At 37.2% G+C, this 18,751-nt stretch overlaps 1 long non-coding RNA gene across 1 annotated transcript; it reads right to left on the minus strand.

Moving 5' to 3' along the window:
* Window positions 1-5,172: 5,172 nt before the first annotated feature.
* LOC110784033 (uncharacterized) lies at window positions 5,173-7,026 on the minus strand. Its single transcript, XR_002532231.2, has 2 exons — window positions 5,996-7,026; window positions 5,173-5,341 (listed from the first exon to the last, which is right to left on the minus strand). It is a non-coding gene; the product is annotated as an uncharacterized lncRNA (long non-coding RNA).
* Between the last annotated feature and the right edge of the window lie 11,725 nt (window positions 7,027-18,751).

The following is an 18,751-nucleotide window of genomic DNA, read 5'->3' on the forward strand; positions in this document are numbered from 1 at the left end:
TATTGCATTTATATACCAAATCAATGGGAGAAGATTCCACAGACCAACATTTCCATCTATAATACCACCAACGAGAACCATGAAATACTTATTGAAACAAGATCTATGTTTACCCAAAAATGAGGACCTAACCTCAATTGACAGAGATATCTTCATCAAATTCAAAAACAAAAACAAAAAATATATCTTCATCAATTGAGGTGAGAGAGTGAGAGGTGATAGGAGGAGAGAGACCATTGTTTTTCTCCTTGCATAGTTGCATAGCCAGAACCAAAAATGTATAATTCTTGCCCAGACATACCTTCTGATTATATATATTGATGGAAAGAAGTGATATTGGAGCATCTTAGTAATGGTGAGAGGAAGTGAGGCTGAGAAAGTAAGAGGAGAGAGATAGAGCAAGCAGCCGCCAAGAAGACAGAACAATAGGGTTCCATTTGTTTGAAACCTCAATAAATAACTGACTTGAAAATTTTTCCGGGTAAAAGAAATATAACCGGGTATCCGGGTACCCGCTTCAAAAAAACATTGTCCCATGACCCGACCCGTGAACCTGCAACTTTTAGAAGGTCGGGTACCCGATCCGCCAATTTTATATTTTTGTTAAAAATACCCGGTTACTTTGAAGCGGGTTAGCGGGTTGGCGGGGCGGGTCAAGCGGGTCGGGTATTTTTGAACACCCCTAGTGTTAGCAATAGATGTTACCTCAACCGTTGTTTATACTTCCTGTTCGATGGACCGTTCTTCCTGAGCTTCAAGTCCGATTCTTTCAGAATATTAAATCATTGAATTAGTTATTAAAACGATAAATAATTTAAAATCAATAATAACGAATTTATAAATAACGAATATAATTTTCGTAAATCGATTTACATGAAAAATATTTAAATTTCATTTTTGTTAATACAAGCTAGTAACTTAATTTTAGTAAAAATAATAAACAATTTTATTAGTAATTATTTATATGATTAAACTTTATCAAAACATAAAAACCCATAAGAAAATTCTGAAAATTTGGTATAACTCACCCAAAAGTCCAAACAATTAAAATGGGCGAATTCAAGTTGGGCTTGGGAGAATAAATCAAGTTTCAAATTGAAACTTGATTTCTTTGGTTTTCTGGAAAGAGAGACGCGAAGCAGAGGAAAGGGAGGAGAGCACGAAGAGGAGCAGGGAAGGAAGAAGGGAAGGTGGCGTCCGGCGCCTGGGTTGCTCGGATTCGCCGGGAATTTGACGGCGATGGTGATTGTGGTTGTGCGGCAGCGCGTCAACCAAAGAAATGGGGAAAAAGACACAAACAGGGGCGGAACAAGGGAGAGAAACAGGGGATTTGTGCGGTGCTGCGGTGGTTCCAGGGGTGTCTGTGGTGGCTCGACGATGAGGGTAGGAGCGGGGGTTTATTTAGGACGTGTGAGCGGTCGTAAGTGGTGGTGGCTGCGTGGCTGGGCAGTGCGGCAGAGGCAAGGGAAGAGGGAGGCAGGGGAGTGTGAAGTTGCGAGGAGAGGAGAGAAAGCAAGGGGGTGTTGGGTCGGGTTTTGCCGAAGATGGTGGCGGAGGTGAGGCGGGTAATGGTGGAAGTGGTGGTTGAAGGTGGTGGTGACAGAGAATGGTGGTGGCGGTTGGCAGTGGTCAATGGGGTGATGTTTTTCTCAATTTTGTTAACTGGTTTTTTGGTTGGAGAATTTGAGACAATCCATGGTTATTTGTAGTGTCAAGTAGAGTGAAGAACAAGCTCAAATTCTTGGGGATTAAGGCATGAATGTGGACTGAATTTTGGGTGGAGAGGAATGAAAATTTTTCTTCATTCTTGCTTTGTACGTGGAGAGAAAAGAGAAGAAAGGGAAATGGAATCTTGGTGCTCCAAGGGTATTTTCGTAATTTCACATGGTTGACTAAAATTCAGAAATTCTGTTTCTATTTTTGGAAACTACTAAAAATAGAAATGTTTAGCTAAAATAATTCCTTATAAAAAAATGTCGTTAACGAAAAATAAATAAATTTCCGTTTACAAATGTATCGTTTAAAATAAATCGTAAAAACGTTTGAAATAATGATATTTGATTACGTAATTATTTAAAACGTAATCAAGCTAATAAATATTTTTAATTTTAATAAATCAAGTTTAAAAATTTCGGGATATTACAAACACGGATAGGGACGGGTTGCCAAAACCTCATTCCACTATCTTAGCGGGGGTCGTCACCCTCCTTCACATATATTCTTGCAAGACTTAACCAAGGACATGTCCTCATACAGAGTGGGATTAAACCCATTAGCAGACCGGGACTATGCCCTCATACAAACCGGGCCTATGCCCGTTAGCAGCAATTGAGCATTATGCTCCATATTGTTTGTCCATCACTGATGTATGTGAGCACCATGCAACACATACACAGCTTCTTTCCCTTAACTGTGGCAACATATGAGGTGGTATTTTATTAAATACATATTGGACAGCTTACTTGAAGTTCACTCAAAGACCATTATCAGACTTTATTCAAACTTTATGGTATAAATACTCAAACTTTATTCTCCTTAACTTCTCCTTAACTTAAAATCACTCCTTATCCTCAGTTATACTCTTAGACCATTGACCACTAATTCACTGTTAGTAAGTGATACTCAATTAAGATCCTAGCGTTTTTAAGAAATTATGCTTTCTTCGAATCCGAATTCATTCTATCCTCGTTGGCTATTGAGTTTTCTAAGTCAGCTTAGTGTGCCTGAAATATATTTATAAAACATTTAGACAACTCATAATATTAACACAATCTTCTTGAATACTATTAGTTTCCTTCAAGTTAACTAGTTTCAAAGGCTATAGTTTAATGGTTAATTCAAATCATTTATCGTTATTTATAACAAAATCATTTTATGAAACTTCATTGAAGAATTCATTATTTTGCAAAGATCATTGTTATTCAAGAAAATACCATAGCAAGTGAAAACATTTCAATTATGGTTGTTCCATTATCTATATTCGTTAAAGATCTTGTAAAAAAAAGACTCAAACTAATTCCATCCCATAAATCACGATTTAAGAAAAGGAAAGTGTGTGACTTTAAGAATTCAAAGTAAATAAAATTCAGTAAATTAAGGTATAATCTTCCTTGAAAATAATTGTTTAAAGATAAAAATCTTCTTTGAAAACAACTCTTTTAAGATTGTTTTTAATAGTACATTTATTTGCACTAACTTTTAGTTTGTACCTCTTATTAAATCTAACAATAAATCTTTCTTTGTCTTAGGAACCGGAATGAAATTACTTCCACTATACTTATCCATAAACGTGCCAAACTCAAGATTAACTCTTTATGAAGACATTCCTCAACCCTTTAGACTCATTCACGTATCCTCACTATTAACTATGATATATATACTAATTTATTCACAAGCTCAAATTATGTTTTATGTAAATATTTTTAGAACACATTTCAGGCACACAAAGTTATTAAAAGAGTGAATTCGAATTTGAGGGAAGTATAACATATAAGAAAGCCTTAGAATATTAAAGAAGTATCACTCGCTAACAATCGATTATTAAGTCTAAGGGTCTAAGAATATAACCAAGTATAAGGTGTGATACTAGTTAAGGAGAATATAACTAAATCATAGTACGAGTCTAATTGGTATTTCCACTAATGTAAAATGAATTGTTTTCTAAGAACTTGAATCTGGAAATAGTGAGAAGAGTGTTTAAGTCTTAACGTAGTCTCTATGATTGGAGCAGTGTAAGACCAAGCCTTGAGGATGATCAATCACGATAAAGAACTATGTTGGCTTATGAAGACTAGAGAAACCTTAAAGCCTAAGTTAATGCCTAGATCGATGGTTTGAGACCAATGAATATGGTTAGATCAATACTCATGGCTGATTGAGGAGTAATATGTCTTTGAGTGAACTTCAAGTAAGATGTCCAATAAGTATTTAGTAAAATATCACCTCATATGTTATCACAATTAAGGGAAAGAAGTTGTGTATGTGTTGCATGGTGCTCACGTGTTGCATGGTGCTCACATACATCAGTGACGGACAAACGATATGGAGCATGATGCTCAATTGCTGCTAACGGGCATAGTCCCGGTTTGTATGAGGGCTTAGTCCTGGTCTATATGAGGGCTTAGTCCCGGTCTATATGAGGGCTTAGTCCCGATCTATATGAGGGCTTAGTCCTTGTCTGCTAATGGGTTTAGTCCCGCTCTGTATGAGGACATGTCCTTGGTTAAGTCTTGTAAGCATATATGTGAAGGAGGGTGACGACCCCCGATAAGATAGTGGCATGAGGTTTTGGCAACCCTTCCCTGTCCGTATTCTCTTTCCCCAAATGAATTTATGATGTTAATTTGAAACATAAACGAGAAGTTAAGCTGAAATCGTGTTATGAGAATATTATAAAACAAAATTTGAAGGATTGGAAACGTAGTGGCAATTAACTTCAAAGTTGGTGATGAAATACTATGCATTATATACTTCACTTCGTGGAATAATTTGTTGCTTGGAAAGCTTGTATGGAGAAACAATTTGCGTAGTATTATGAATAATTGTCTAATAATTAGGTATGATTGAAAATGTTTAAGAATAGTAGAATGACTAGATGAATCTTAAGTTGTGAGCCTGATTCAGTTGATTTGATTATGAATTTAGAAATTGGTGAGTGGGTAAGTAAGGTTAAGAAATACTAGTATATCGTTTTCTAAATCTTGTTTGAATTATAAGTATTTCGCGAAATAGATTCAAAGAAGTCATAACGTTTTATCAAGTTATGCCAATTGGGTTTGATAAGCGAAGTTTCTTTTCAAGATAAAGCATAAAAACTAAACAAAAATTATTTTGAGCCGCCTATCAAATGCATTCTAGGTTGGATGTGTGTACTCAGATTTCCGCTGATTTTGTTCTATGAACCTGTCCTGGTGGGGGCAGAGTTAAAATGTTTTGCAGGTAGCAAGAGTCGGATCTCAGTTCAGGTTCAAGGTTCGTAGAGATCTCTACGGGCCTTATATGTCCAAGGTGCTAAAGACAATGTGTAACAGCTCGCTCTCTCGAGCTGTTAATAAAGAACACTTAACCCTTAATGATCACAATTAACTCCTAATACACAGCAGAATAATTAACCTTAAATCAAAAATTTGATCCTGGACCTGTGGGTTATGGGCCCACAAAATAACCTTAAAGGACTCAAATGAATACTCCTTGAATAATAATAAACCTTTCACCTCACATTTAAACTTACAACAATTCATATATTAAATGAATACAACCTTAATATATAACACATAAATATAATTTTAATCCCTTTAATATAATCAAGCTCCATTTGAATTCAGCTTAAGCCTCCATAAACCTGTTTAACAAAAAGAAGAATACAAACAAACAAAAAATCCAAAATGAGTGAAAAACTCGTAACCTTTACTTCAGCCCGTCAAAACATTTTTTATTTCAAACCATTTCTTCAAAGAGTTTTCAAAACATAACTTAAACAATTGTTCGGAGGTAGACTTTGGTAACTTTAAAAACGTATAGCTGGCATTGATCATTCCCTTCACAAATCAGTGGCAATGACAGGTTTTGGATACAAAGGTAATTTAATTATTATAGAACACAACTTATCTCGTATATTCGACCATTCCGGTCTTAGCTTTAATTTTTCAAACACAATTTATCACACATATTCGACTTTTCCGGTCTTGGCTTAATTTTCAGGATCTTTCCTCCACATGTACCTTGCCCACTTTTCCATATCCGTTCATAATCCAATGCCAGCAAAACAAATACGAATCACGTTTTTTCATTTACAATATCATTTCGAAATCTATTTTAATAAGCAAATTATTTCCGAACAATACCATAAATAATTTCACAATATCAATCAAATTACACAACCCAGTACAAATGCAATTCATGATATTCATGGCCATGGATATATGATCATATAAAATAAAGAGTAAATTTCAAACACATACGGGCACAAATATATTTTGCTGAACATAAAAGTTACCTCAACTGCTAATCAATCTGTATATTGACAATGCCATATTAATCTTAAATCATCCATTTTTTCTCACTTGATCGAGCTCCAAATTAGTTCTCCTCATACCTCATATCACAACAATGACAACCCAACTATTAACAATCCACCAAATTAAATAAATAAGAGCCTTTTTAAATAACAAACTCCCATCTTTAGATATCCTTAACTATTCTCCATATCATTCACCTATTCGACTATCAATGGTAACAAGGAATTAAGCATTTATCCACTTGAAATACTCATAGAAATTATACTAATATACTTTATAGAAATCTTTCAAAAATTAATCAATAATAAAATAAATTTATATAGATGGATAACTTGGTCTACACAAATATTGATTTATGCTTAACAAATTAAAAGGAAGAGATAAGACCCATAATTATACCTTCTTAACAAAAAGTCCATTGTGGGTAATGGGTCTCCTTTAATTAAAACTAAGAGGAGCTTATAATAAAGGAGTGGAAATGGAAGAGCAGAGTGTCGATCAACAAACAGCAAGAACAACAATGACCAACAGGCACCACTAACGGCAACAACATAAATTGAAGTACGGAGGAAGCATCGGAGGCCGGTAAGTGCAATACCGGAGGTCTGTCCGGGTAGAGTTTGGTACCGGAGGAAGCAACGCGGCCATAAAGGGCGGTGATGGCGGTGGTTGGGATAGAGGAGAGAGAAATTCAAGTAGTAAACTAAGTTTTTGGGTACTTTAGCTTCTCAATTTTGTAATTGATATGGGTAACAGCTAACTGAAATTTCTGATGGGGGGTTGTTATCTATTTGTTTAGATAAGGGTGGCGGTGGCTCAAACTCACCGAAAAAGAGCAACATGAAACTCCATCCTAAACTAAAGAATTGTTCAAATGGAGAAGAGGGTTGGTGAACAAGCAATTGACAGCTCAAAGACTTAGAAGTTCTAGTATTTTTCTCAAGGTGACACGAATCAAGGAATTGGGAAGGAAGATGGCTAAACAATAAGGGAAAAGTTGGAAATTCAATTTATATCAACAACAAAAAATCATATCTTTTTTAAAATAATAAAAATAAACTAATGACATATAACTAGTAATTAAATAGAACTCATTTTTACAAAAGAAAAGTTAATTTGGTGATTAATCTAATAAAATATAATTAAAAGAAATTACTTTGAAATAGTACAAAAAACTTGCTTGAGAGAGGGTTCGAAGGGGCGACCCTCGACGCCATGGCTACCACTCGAAAGCAAGCTAAACGCAATAACAATGGAGGGAAAACAAAGCCAACCACATCGGCGATTAGCAACAAACAATCACGGAAAGAATCACAAGCGATTGATACAAGTATTGAGAATGATGATGGAATTTCAGAACATTCAGATGAACAAATAAACCCAGATTTTGATGCGATTCTTGGTGAACAAATTATGACCCCCAAATCTGGATTACGGCATTTGCAGCAACGATCACAAGTTAGAGATGATTTCAATGCCTGGATTAATGGATTGCAGTCAGGTAAAGACATTCGATCCCACTTTCAATCTCATTCGAAAAATGGCGGGAATGAAAATTTTGATCAAACTGTTGCCAATATGAACGATACTGTGATTAACCCTGTAACTATGGATGTGCCTGTATTGAACAATGAACATGACCCTGAAATTGTACAAATTGAATTAGAGGACATTCAAGAGGAGATTTCTTACTGGGAATCTGCGATTCTTTGTTATGTTCTTGGGGCAAACCCACCCCAAAATGTTATGGAGGGGTTTGTTAGACGAATCTGGGGGAAGCTTGGGGTGGACAAGGTAGCCCTGGTAGGATGAGGCATGTTCTTAGTAAGGTTTACTACTATGGAGAATTGGCAGAAGGTGATCAATGGGGGATTTCAGTTTTTTGATGGAAAACCTGTCATCTTGAAACCATGGAATGCTGATATGGACATTTCTAAGGACCCTGTTAAGAAATTACCAATCTGGATCCAACTTCCTAATCTTGAGGTTAAGTATTGGGGAGAGAAGAGTCGGTCGAAAATTGTTAGCCGAATTGGGACAATGATCAAGGTGGATCAGGCTACCCACAACAGGGATAAACTTATGTTTGCCAAGGTGTTAGTGGAAGTGAATATTGATCAACAATTCCCTGAAGTAATTAGGTTCAGAAGTGAGATTGGGAGGATGATTGAACAAAGGGTGAGCTATGATTGGCTGCCTATTTCTTGTTCCATTTGCAAAGGAATGGGACATACTAGTAATGCTTGTACCAGGAGAGCCACATTGGCAACACAGAGAGTTTGGAGACCCAAAGCTATCCAACCTGTGGCACATCCTGTAGCACAACCTGTGACACACCCTATGACACAACCAGTATCTGTGTGTGAAACACAAACTATGATAGACACCACCCCAAGGGGGATCACACAAGCAGCTAGGTTCAGCAAACAAAAGAGTCAGCAGCTGAAACCAGTCTATACTGCAAACAAGTATCAGTTACTTTCTGAAGTAGATGTGGAATATGACAATGGAGAAATTCCTAATGGTGAAGAGAATCAGTTTCAAAGAAGTCCAGTAGGTAGGGGGGTGGCAGCCCCTAAGCCTAATGGATAGAGTACTTTGTTGGAATGTGAGAGGTCTGAACAGGAAGGACAAGCAAAAAAGGGTGAGGGATTTGATCTCTTTACACCATGTCAAACTGTTCAGTCTTCTTGAGACTAGAGTTAAGGCACCTAAGATGGGAGACATGTACCTAAACTTGTGCCCCTCATGGTGTTTTACCTCAAACATTAGCTGTCACAGAAATGGTAGAATCATAGTTGCTTGGGATGCTGGAGCTTTTACAGTTGACATCATACATATGACTAGCCAGCTGATTCATTGTTCTATAACCCCCAAAAACACCTCTAACAGTTTCTTTTGCACTTTTGTGTATGGCCTGAATACTGCTAGGGAAAGGGAGGCTTATGGTCTTCTCTCACTGAGCTAGCCACTGCTGGTGGTAATAAAGCATGGATTATCATGGGAGACTTTAATGCTGTTATGGAGATGGAAGACAGGATAGGTTCAGCAGTCAGAATTACTGAAATTCAACCTATGAGACAATGTATGAATTCTTGCCAGCTCACTACAGTGAAGACAGTTGGAAGGCACTACACTTGGAACAATAAGCAAGATGGCACTGATAGGGTGTTCACAAGAATAGACAGGGTTTTAGCTAATTATGCATGGGATTCAAACTTTGAAAATGCTGAAGCTACTTATCTCCCAGAAGAGGAGTTTGATCATTGTCCCATGCTTCTGAGCACTTACAAGGAAGAATCACAGAGAAGACCATTCAGATTTTTTAACATGTGGACTACCTCTCCAAAGTTCACTGAAATAGTTGCAGATAATTGGAAGAAATATGTCTATGGGTGCCCAATGTTCAGAATCTTTCAGAAACTCAGATGGATCAAAGCTGATCTTAAATTGCTGAATAAAGCTGGTTTCAGTGAGGTAGTAGAGGCTGATTACTTCAAAGCAAGGGAGCTGCTCACCATTGCTCAATCTAACTTACATGCTGATCCCACCAACAACACTCTTGCAACCAATGAAAAGGTATGTGCTGATAACTATAGGAAGACTCAAGCAGTTTTTGCTTCCTTCATGCAACAAAGGGCTAAATTGAATTGGCTGGAACATGGGGATGAAACTTCTAAACTTTTCCACCAAAGTATCAAGCAAAGAAGGAAACAGAATAAGATCTACTCCTTGCAAAATGCTGAAGGGGAGTGGATCACTTCCACAGATGGGGTCCAGCAAGAATTTGTTCAGTTCTATGGGAATCTGTTTCAGACAACTATGACTCATAGATCCCATGTTAACTCTGCTATCATAGATAGAGGAGCTAGATTATCCCTTGATCACCTTGCTAAACTCAGTGTTCCCATCTCTTTAGAGGAAGTAAAGACAGTGTTGGACTCCATTCCAAACAATAAGGCACCTGGTCTTGATGGCTTTAACAGCTATTTCTTCAAATCTGCATGGGATGTTGTCAAAACTGATTTACATACTGATATCTGTGATTTCTTCCAAACTGGGAAACTTCTCAAAGAGATCAATGTTACTTCCATAACTCTGGATCCTAAAGTGAGTGTTCCTGCTTCTGTTGGTGATTTTAGACCAATTGCCTGCTGCTCTGTGGTTTATAAATGCATTTCAAAATTGCTATGTGCTAGACTCAACTCAGTGTTGCCTGACATTGTGTCTCATAACCAAGGAGCCTTTGTTGCCGGAAGATCCATTTTACATAATGTCTTGGTTTGCCAGGATATTATCAAAATGTATAGGAAAGGTCAGAAACAAGCTAATTGCTTCATGAAGTTAGACCTAAAGAAAGCATATGATACAGTGGAGTGGGGTTTTATTGAAGAAGTTATGAAGGAGTTGGGTTTTCCTACCCACTTTATTCACCTTATCATGACCTGTCTCAGTACCACTCAGTATACAATCTTGATAAATGGCTCTCCTACTGATCTCATTCACCCTAGAAGAGGTTTAAGGCAAGGTGATCCTCTGTCACCCCTCCTTTTCACACTCTGCATGGAATACTTCTCCAGAGCTATGCTAACAATGAGTGAACACCCTGATTTCAAGTTTCACTCCAGATGCAGGAGTATGAAACTGAATCATCTGTGTTTTGCAGATGATCTTCTCATGTTCTGCAAAGGTGATCCAAAAGTGATACAACTTATGCTTGAGGGATTTAATCTGTTTTCTGAAGCCACTGGTCTTATGGTTAATACAGGGAAATCCTCTATTTATTGTTGTGGCATGACAGATAATGCTGTCCAAGACATAGTTAACATGACTGGTTTTCAGATAGGCACTCTACCTTTCAAGTATTTAGGGGTGCCAGTTAGCCCTTGGAAGCTGAAAGCTAGTGATTGTGAAGCTTTAGTTGACAAAATGGTTCACAGAATCAAGATTTGGAGCTCAAGACATCTCTCTTTCGCTGGAAGATCACAATTGGTAAACTCTGTGCTTATGAGCATTAGTGTTTACTGGTCCTAACTCTTCATTTTCCCAAAATCTGTTTTGAAGAGAATCAATGCAGTCTGTAGAGCTTTTCTTTGGTTTGGTACATATGAAGACAACAGGCCAGGATCTATAGCTAGGGACACTCTTTGTTTACCAAAGAATCAGGGAGGGCTTGGTTTCAGAAACCTTGTTCTATGGAACCAAGCTGCAGTAGGTAAACAAGCTTGGGCTATTGCCAAGAAACAAGACAACCTATGGGTGAAATGGGTGCACACTGTCTATGTGAAAGATAAATCCTGGAATACTTTCACTGCACCTGCTGCTTCCAGTTGGGTGGTGAAGTATGTATGTTCAGTTAAGAATACTTTCACTAGCTCCTTGCAGTCTACCCAATGGCTAAATGCTTCTGGGTATTCCATCAAGAAAATGTATGAAGGTATGTCAAGTGAGCTCCCTAAGGTGGGATGGTGTAAATTTGTGTGGAATAGACTCACTGTTCCTAAACACAGATTCATTATGTGGCTTGCAAGCCATGACAGACTCAAAACAAGAACAAGGCTTCACAAAATGGGCATTGGGTGTGATCAGCTTTGCCCTGTTTGTGGCAACAATGATGAAACTGTAAAACATCTCTTCTGTGATTGCACTTTTAGTGCTAGCTGTGCTGCTTCCTTGTTGCATTGGTTGGGGTTGCATTGTACCAAATCTGACATGGGACAGATTATGATCTGGATAAGAAGATCCTGCAAAGGGGACTTCAGAAGGAAGGTGGCCTATACCACTATGGCTGCTTTGGTCTATCACATCTGGAGAACCAGGAATACAGCTGTTTAGGATATGACAGTGCCTACTTTTCAGTCCACAGTGCAAAGAGTTCAGTCTGATGTGAAATGTAGAGTTCAGAACCTAATAAGTAAGAGGGTAAAGCAATCAGATAGGGATTGGTTTTCTTCCTTGTAATTCTGTTTTGTTTCTCCTAGGTGTGATGTATTAAGTTTTATCAGGCTGCTGCCTGTTCTGTTTTCTTGGAGGTGTCTTGCCTTCCAAGTTTGGGTGTAACCTTGGAGTTCTATTAATATATTTCTCTCTTACTTGCCAAAAAAAAATAAAAAAAAAATAAATAAAATATAATTACCCTTTAATTAAAAATTGCTTTAAAAATCTGGCCTATTACAGTTAATGTTGACGGGATGACCAGCTTGGAACTAGAAAGGTTCACCATTATTCACCGTTGCACTATAGCTCAAAAGGTATTGTTCATAACACCTTCTTAGCACATCAGCTCGGATATACATGTCTCGTTCATCCTCAACTATCATGTTATGTATGATGAGACAAGCCTTCATTATGTCGGCTAATATATCTTCATCGTAAGCAAGAGAAGGTTGTCGTATAATGGCATATCTCGCTTGTAAAACTCCAAACGCACGTTCAACATCCTTCCGAAAATGTGCTTGTCTATCAGCAAATAGTTTATGCTTCTGAAGTTGAAGATGAATAAATCATTGGATAAACGTAGTCCAATTTGGATAAATACCATACGTTAGATAATACCCCCCCATGTTGTATTCATGCCCATTCACTTGAAAATTATTGGAGGTGCGTTACCTTGCAAAACATCATCAAACAAAGGAGAACGGTAAAGAATATTATGGCCATTGCATGAACCAGGAATACCAAAAAATGAATGTCAAATCCATGGATCTTGATCTGCAACATCTTCAAGAATGAGGCTAGCATTCCCATTACGGCCCTCTTATTAACCCTTCTCGGTCGTAGGGAAGTTCTTCCACTCCTAGTGCATGCAAACTATATTCTCGATCATGCTAGAAAATCCACGCATTTCATTTTGATAAGGGATCCTTCTTAAGTCTTCATCTGTAGGACTTCTTAGGTAATCCTCTTTGAAATGCTTGATCCCCCTTGAGTGAAATGCAATAGTTATTTTCTTGAAGTTGTTTGACCAATTCGTACAAATTCATCAACCCCATCCAGAGCTAGACCATACACAAGAATTCTGATAGCTGCAGTGCATTTTTGCAATCCTGATAACCCTAGTTTGCCAGCAGCATTTCGTCTTTGTTGTATGAACATATCATTTTCAACCACTTTGTTCATGATTCGACAAAACAATGGTCTTCTCATTCGAAACTTACGATGAAACCTCTTTTCTAAATATACTGGATTAACCGCAAAGTAATCATTAAACAATCGGTTATGCCCTTCTTCACGGTTTCTATCCGCTAGAATCGGAATTTCACCATCATTTACAGTTTGAAGTCTGGGACCTCGTGGAGAAAATGTGTTTGGTAAATGATGAGTGAAAATTTCGTCAATCATTTGATCAATTTCTTGGTTTTGATCTTATTCAGAAGATTCCGAGCTTGAACCTTTTTGAAACAACATTTTTTTTTAATTTTAGTTTTTTCGCCCAAAATTCATGAAATTTATACGATTTAGTATTTATTTGTCGTGATTTATAAAAAAATTATAAAATCTCATTTTTTGTAAACATGTTCACAAATTTATACACACGAGCAATAGAAGCTAGTGTGGCCATAGGGGATGTTGCGATGGTGCGGGCATACGGCAACGAGCAAGGGAGCTCGTCGCCCAACCGGTGATGTGCAACGTGCAACAACGCATAGCTGTGAGCGGTGTGTGGGCTTCGCCCTGCGTGTTGTGTGCTACCTTGTGCACCGTGTAACAACGCAGGGTGTGTGCGTTCTGCCGTGTGTGGGTTATCGCCTGCGTGCTTCATGTGCGTGTGAATGTGGGTGAGAAATAGGGCAGGCGAGGCATAAAGCCAAGCGCGCTGCCAAGCACTGGTGTTGCTGCTGCCTTGGCGAGGCATAGGCGCTACACTCACGGGTCTGCCTTGGCTGCGCGCGCATTCTTGTTATGGCTTGGGCCAACGCATATGTGCGGTTTTTATTTTCCGTTAAGCGACAAACTTAATTAATTTTAGTTTCGTGCTTATAATTTTTCTCATAATTTTATTTTATTAGTTTAGTTATTATAATTAATTTTATACTAATTATTTAATAAAATTAAAACCTTGATTAAATTATAGTTAATTCGATTTAACCAACTAAAAATCAAATAATGGGATTATAATAATTATTATATGAGCTCTAGATTTTAATTAAATTTTTTTGTTTCCGATTGGACTTGGAAAATATTTTTTATGTTTAAAATTAGTAAAGCATATAATTCTTGGTTTGAGTGGGAGATTTTATTCGTGAATGGTTAAATTTATTTTTCCTTGATTAGGTCCTTATTTCCTTAGGATTAAAAACTTGATTAGAACTAATAAGGTCAAATAATTGGTAGATTATTCATCCTTAATTAGTTGTTTGCAAATATTATGTGATGCGTTTTTTCTGCTAACTTGCTAAGTGGCCCATTCATTGATAAATGAATGGGTTTTGGTATATATTGTTTGGCAGGTTGGGGAAAGTGACTAGTATGGCCCAAATAGGATAGAAAATAAGGTATGCGAACCATTATATTTTAATGTAAAATATGGTCTAAAGTATCATAAGTTTATTTAAATATGGTTTTCGTACCATTAGCATGTTGTAATAATTAGATTAGTTATTCAATTTTGCAATACCTATTTAGTTAAAATGGCTCCTCCCATATTGAAGTTCAAGAACGAAGGTTAAATTCCATTTTCAAGACGTAGTTTAAAGTTGAAGCCTCAAGATGATATCGGGCCATACTAGATAACATTTAATTTTTATGCGTGCTTTAAGATATTAATTGCTTTAAATATATCTTGAATTATACATGAGAATATGGCCTGAATATGTTGCATGATTACGGATTTTGGTCCACTTAAAATCTAACCAACATAGTAAGGCCTTAAGTTCCAAACTTAAAAATTGAGTTAAAAGGTGTCATTCCAAAATAACACTTACTTTCTCATCTTTATATCAAACTAGTGATAGTTTTTCGCCAAAGCGAGGTGTCACTTCTTGATCTTAAAGGGGTAAGATACACATTAGTTGTGAATACATATTGATTTTTGGTTGAACTCAACGATATAAGTAAGGAGTCATTTTATGTCGTGGCAAATGGGATAGGTTTTCCAAATAAGTTCTTAAATATACCTATCAACCAAGAGTAGTTTCTAGACTATTAGCAACGAATTTGCTTACCTAAAATGTTTTAGAATTAAGACAAGCCAAAGCATGCTTAGTTCTTTAATTATTTTGAGGATCTAGGATTCATTTTATTCTCACCTGCCGGAACATATAACTTGAATAAAATGCTTAATAATTTTGAATTATGCGTGTTTTCTTGAACTTAAATTATTAAAAGCATGTATGAATGGTTATTTATTTGTTTATTCTTTTCGATTATAGTTTTCACTATGGTCAACAACAATTCATTCAACATTCGATCAATTCTTGAGAAAGAGAAGTTAAACGGGAAAAACTTCCTTGATTGGAAAGGAACATGCAAATAATTCTAATGCATTAAGAAAATGAGTATGTCCTGGAAGAGGAGATGAATAGTTGGATCAACAATTCTCTCAGGAGATGGATGTGGACACCATTATCCATTCTCTTCATAGCGAGTATGATCATTTCAAATTGAATTACAGCATGAATAGTCTGGACAAGACGCTCACTAAGCTTCACTGTATGCTGAAAACCGTCGAAAAGACGCTTAAAAGTGAAAAGCAAGATGTTCTTATGGTTCATGGGGGCAAGTTCAAGAAATTTGGAAATAAGCGGAATGCTAAGAAGTGTGGAAAGAAACCCAGCCCACCTAAGCAGAAAGGAGGCACCAATTCAGGAAAGAAGAAGGTGAGTCAACCCACTTCTGAATCTGAATGCTTCTACAGTAAGAAAAAGGGGCATTAGAAGAGAGATTGCTTGAAGCTAAAGGAAGATCAGAAGTATGGAATTGTCGTTTGTTAGAGCTCGCAGCGGAAATTTGGCTTCTACTAGATAATATGAAATTGATGCCTCACAAATAAATAATATGTTCTGGATAAACAAACAACCCTTATGAAGGAAATAATAGATGTTACGTAAGAAAATATAAAATTTTCTGAAACTAAACTTTTATATGATGTAAATTGTTGAATTAAATTCTACATTACGTTTCTACATAATTATAACAACTTATAAGCTAAATAAGGAAAAACAATAATTGGACCATGTTGGAAACAACCCATAATAATTTTCAATCATTCCATTTTCTTCTCCTATAGCTTCTCTTCTCCTTTAACATAATTTAATTCTTCTTAAGTTAGATATAATTAATTTAGGAATTAATGATATCCAATTCCCACAATTCTCCACCTCGTTCATAATATGAAAACATTCAAATTTTGGACGAACAAATTGCGTTATCCATATCCGGTTGCACCATTCTGACAATGATTGCCTACGTACCCTCACCGGGATCAAACCAATTATAGTTCCATTAATTCTTCCATGTAGTCCTTAACATGGGGCAATGTTTAGCAATTTCAAACAATGTTGGAACTTGCTTCCTGAAGGTTAACATATCTGCGGGGTTCTCATTTGTATGCACCTTCATAAGGGAAATACTACCTTCCTCTATGACCTCTCGAACAAAATGATATCTCACATCTATATTCTTGGTACGAGCATGATGAACCTGATTTTTAGCCAAATGAATTGCACTTTGGCTATCACAACTCAGATTCACACATTCCTTCTTCAACCCCAAATCATCTAGAAGTCCCCACAACCACAATGCTTCCTTGACCCCTTCTTCCATAGCCATGTATTCGGCCTCTGTAGTAGATAGAGCCACCGTGGCCTGTAACATTGATCGCCAACTAGCTGGAGCACCATGTATTTTAAACACATAACCAGTAGTAGATCGATGTTTAACTAGATCACCGGCATAATCAGAATCAACAAAACCATTTACCTGACATGTATCTCCACCAAAGCACAAACCCGTGTCAACAGTACCTTTTAAGTTCCTTATAACCCATTTCACAGCTTCCCAATGTGCCTTTCATGGATTAGCCATGAATCTACTGACAACACTAACCGCTTGTGAAATATCTGGACGTGTACACACCATGGCGTACATTAAACTCCCAACTGCACTAGCATAAGGTACATTATCCATGTATTCCTTATCTTCCGCTGTAGTGGAAGATTGTTTTCCCGAGAGTCTAAAATGTGGAGCCAATGGAGTTACCACCGACTTAGCAATTTTCATCCCAAACCTTTCAATAACCCGCTCAATGTAGCCTTTCTGGCTCAAGAACAATTTTCGATTTGATCTCTCTCTTCTAATCTCCATACCCAATATTTTCTTTGCAGCGCCCAAATCTTTTGTCTCAAACTCTTCACCGAGTTTAGTTTTTAAACTATTTATCTCTGCCTTGCTTTTTGAAGTAATAAGCATGTCGTCCACATACAATAGAAGATAAATATAATTAATCACCTCCACGAAGTTTACGAATCTATACACAACAATCATAATTACTTCTAGAAAACCCTTGCTTTAACATAAAGGAATCAAATCGCTTGTACCACTGCCGAGGAGATTGCTTCAATCCATAAAGTGATTTCCTCAAGCGACAAACCTGACTCTCTTTACCCTCAACCTTGTATCACTCGAGTTGATACATATAGATTTCCTCATCCAAATCACCGTGTAAGAAGGTCGTCTACACATCAAGTTTTTCCAGCTCAAGATCATCATGAGCAACGAGACTTAATAGCACCCGAATAGAAGTATGTTTTACCACCAGAGAAAATATCTCATTGTAATGAACACCTTCTTTCTGTGCAAATCTCTTGGCCACTATCCTCGCCTTATATCTTATACCATCAGTCCTGGAAGGATCCTCTTTTCTTTTATACACCCACTCACATCCAATAACACTCTTTTCGACGGGCAATGGGACTACCTCCCATGTCTTATTTTTATGAAGAGATTGCATCTCTTCCTCCATAGCAACCAACCAACTCTCTTTATCCTTGTCTTTGATAGCTTTTTTGAAGGTGATCGGCTCATCATCCTCCACTGAGAGTGCATATTCTACCAAGTTAACCTGCCCATAATGCCTCAGAGGTTTTTCTGACCCAGACTTCTGAACTAATTTATAATTTCTTTGTGGCCTAGTGGTTGCCAAAGACTCCTGTTGTTGTTGTTGTTGTAACACATGTATATTTTCCAGTTGAATCTCCTCATGTTCAAGAATATCATCCTCATCATTTTGATTGATATCAGGATGCTCCACCTGAACATGACTAGAATCTGGTTGGTCTCTAGATTCTATCTCCACCACTTGATTATTTGAAGTAGTCCCGACATCACCATTATTTAACATCATAGCTTTGGATAAAGCTATCATATATCTTTCATCAAAGGTCACATCCCTGCTGATTACAAATTTAGAATCCTCTATACTCCAAAGACGATAGCCATTAACGCCTTTGGGATACCCCAAGAATACTGCTTTCTTGGCTCTTTCATCAAGCTTGTTATTCTTGACATGCTAATAAGTTGTGGACCCGAAGACTCTAAGTCTCTTGTAATCTGCATGTTCCCCTGACCAAACCCTATAAGGTATGTCACCATCTAAATAAGAATGTAGGGATCGGTTCACTATATAGTAAGATGTAGCAACCGATTCTTTCCACCATTCTTTGCCTAACCCAGAATTAGAGCGCATACACCTAGCCTTCTCAAGTAGTGTACGATTCAGTTTTTCCGCGACTCCA

This window comes from Spinacia oleracea, chromosome 6 (assembly GCF_020520425.1).
Source record: "Spinacia oleracea cultivar Varoflay chromosome 6, BTI_SOV_V1, whole genome shotgun sequence".
Taxonomy (NCBI): domain Eukaryota; kingdom Viridiplantae; phylum Streptophyta; class Magnoliopsida; order Caryophyllales; family Amaranthaceae; genus Spinacia; species Spinacia oleracea.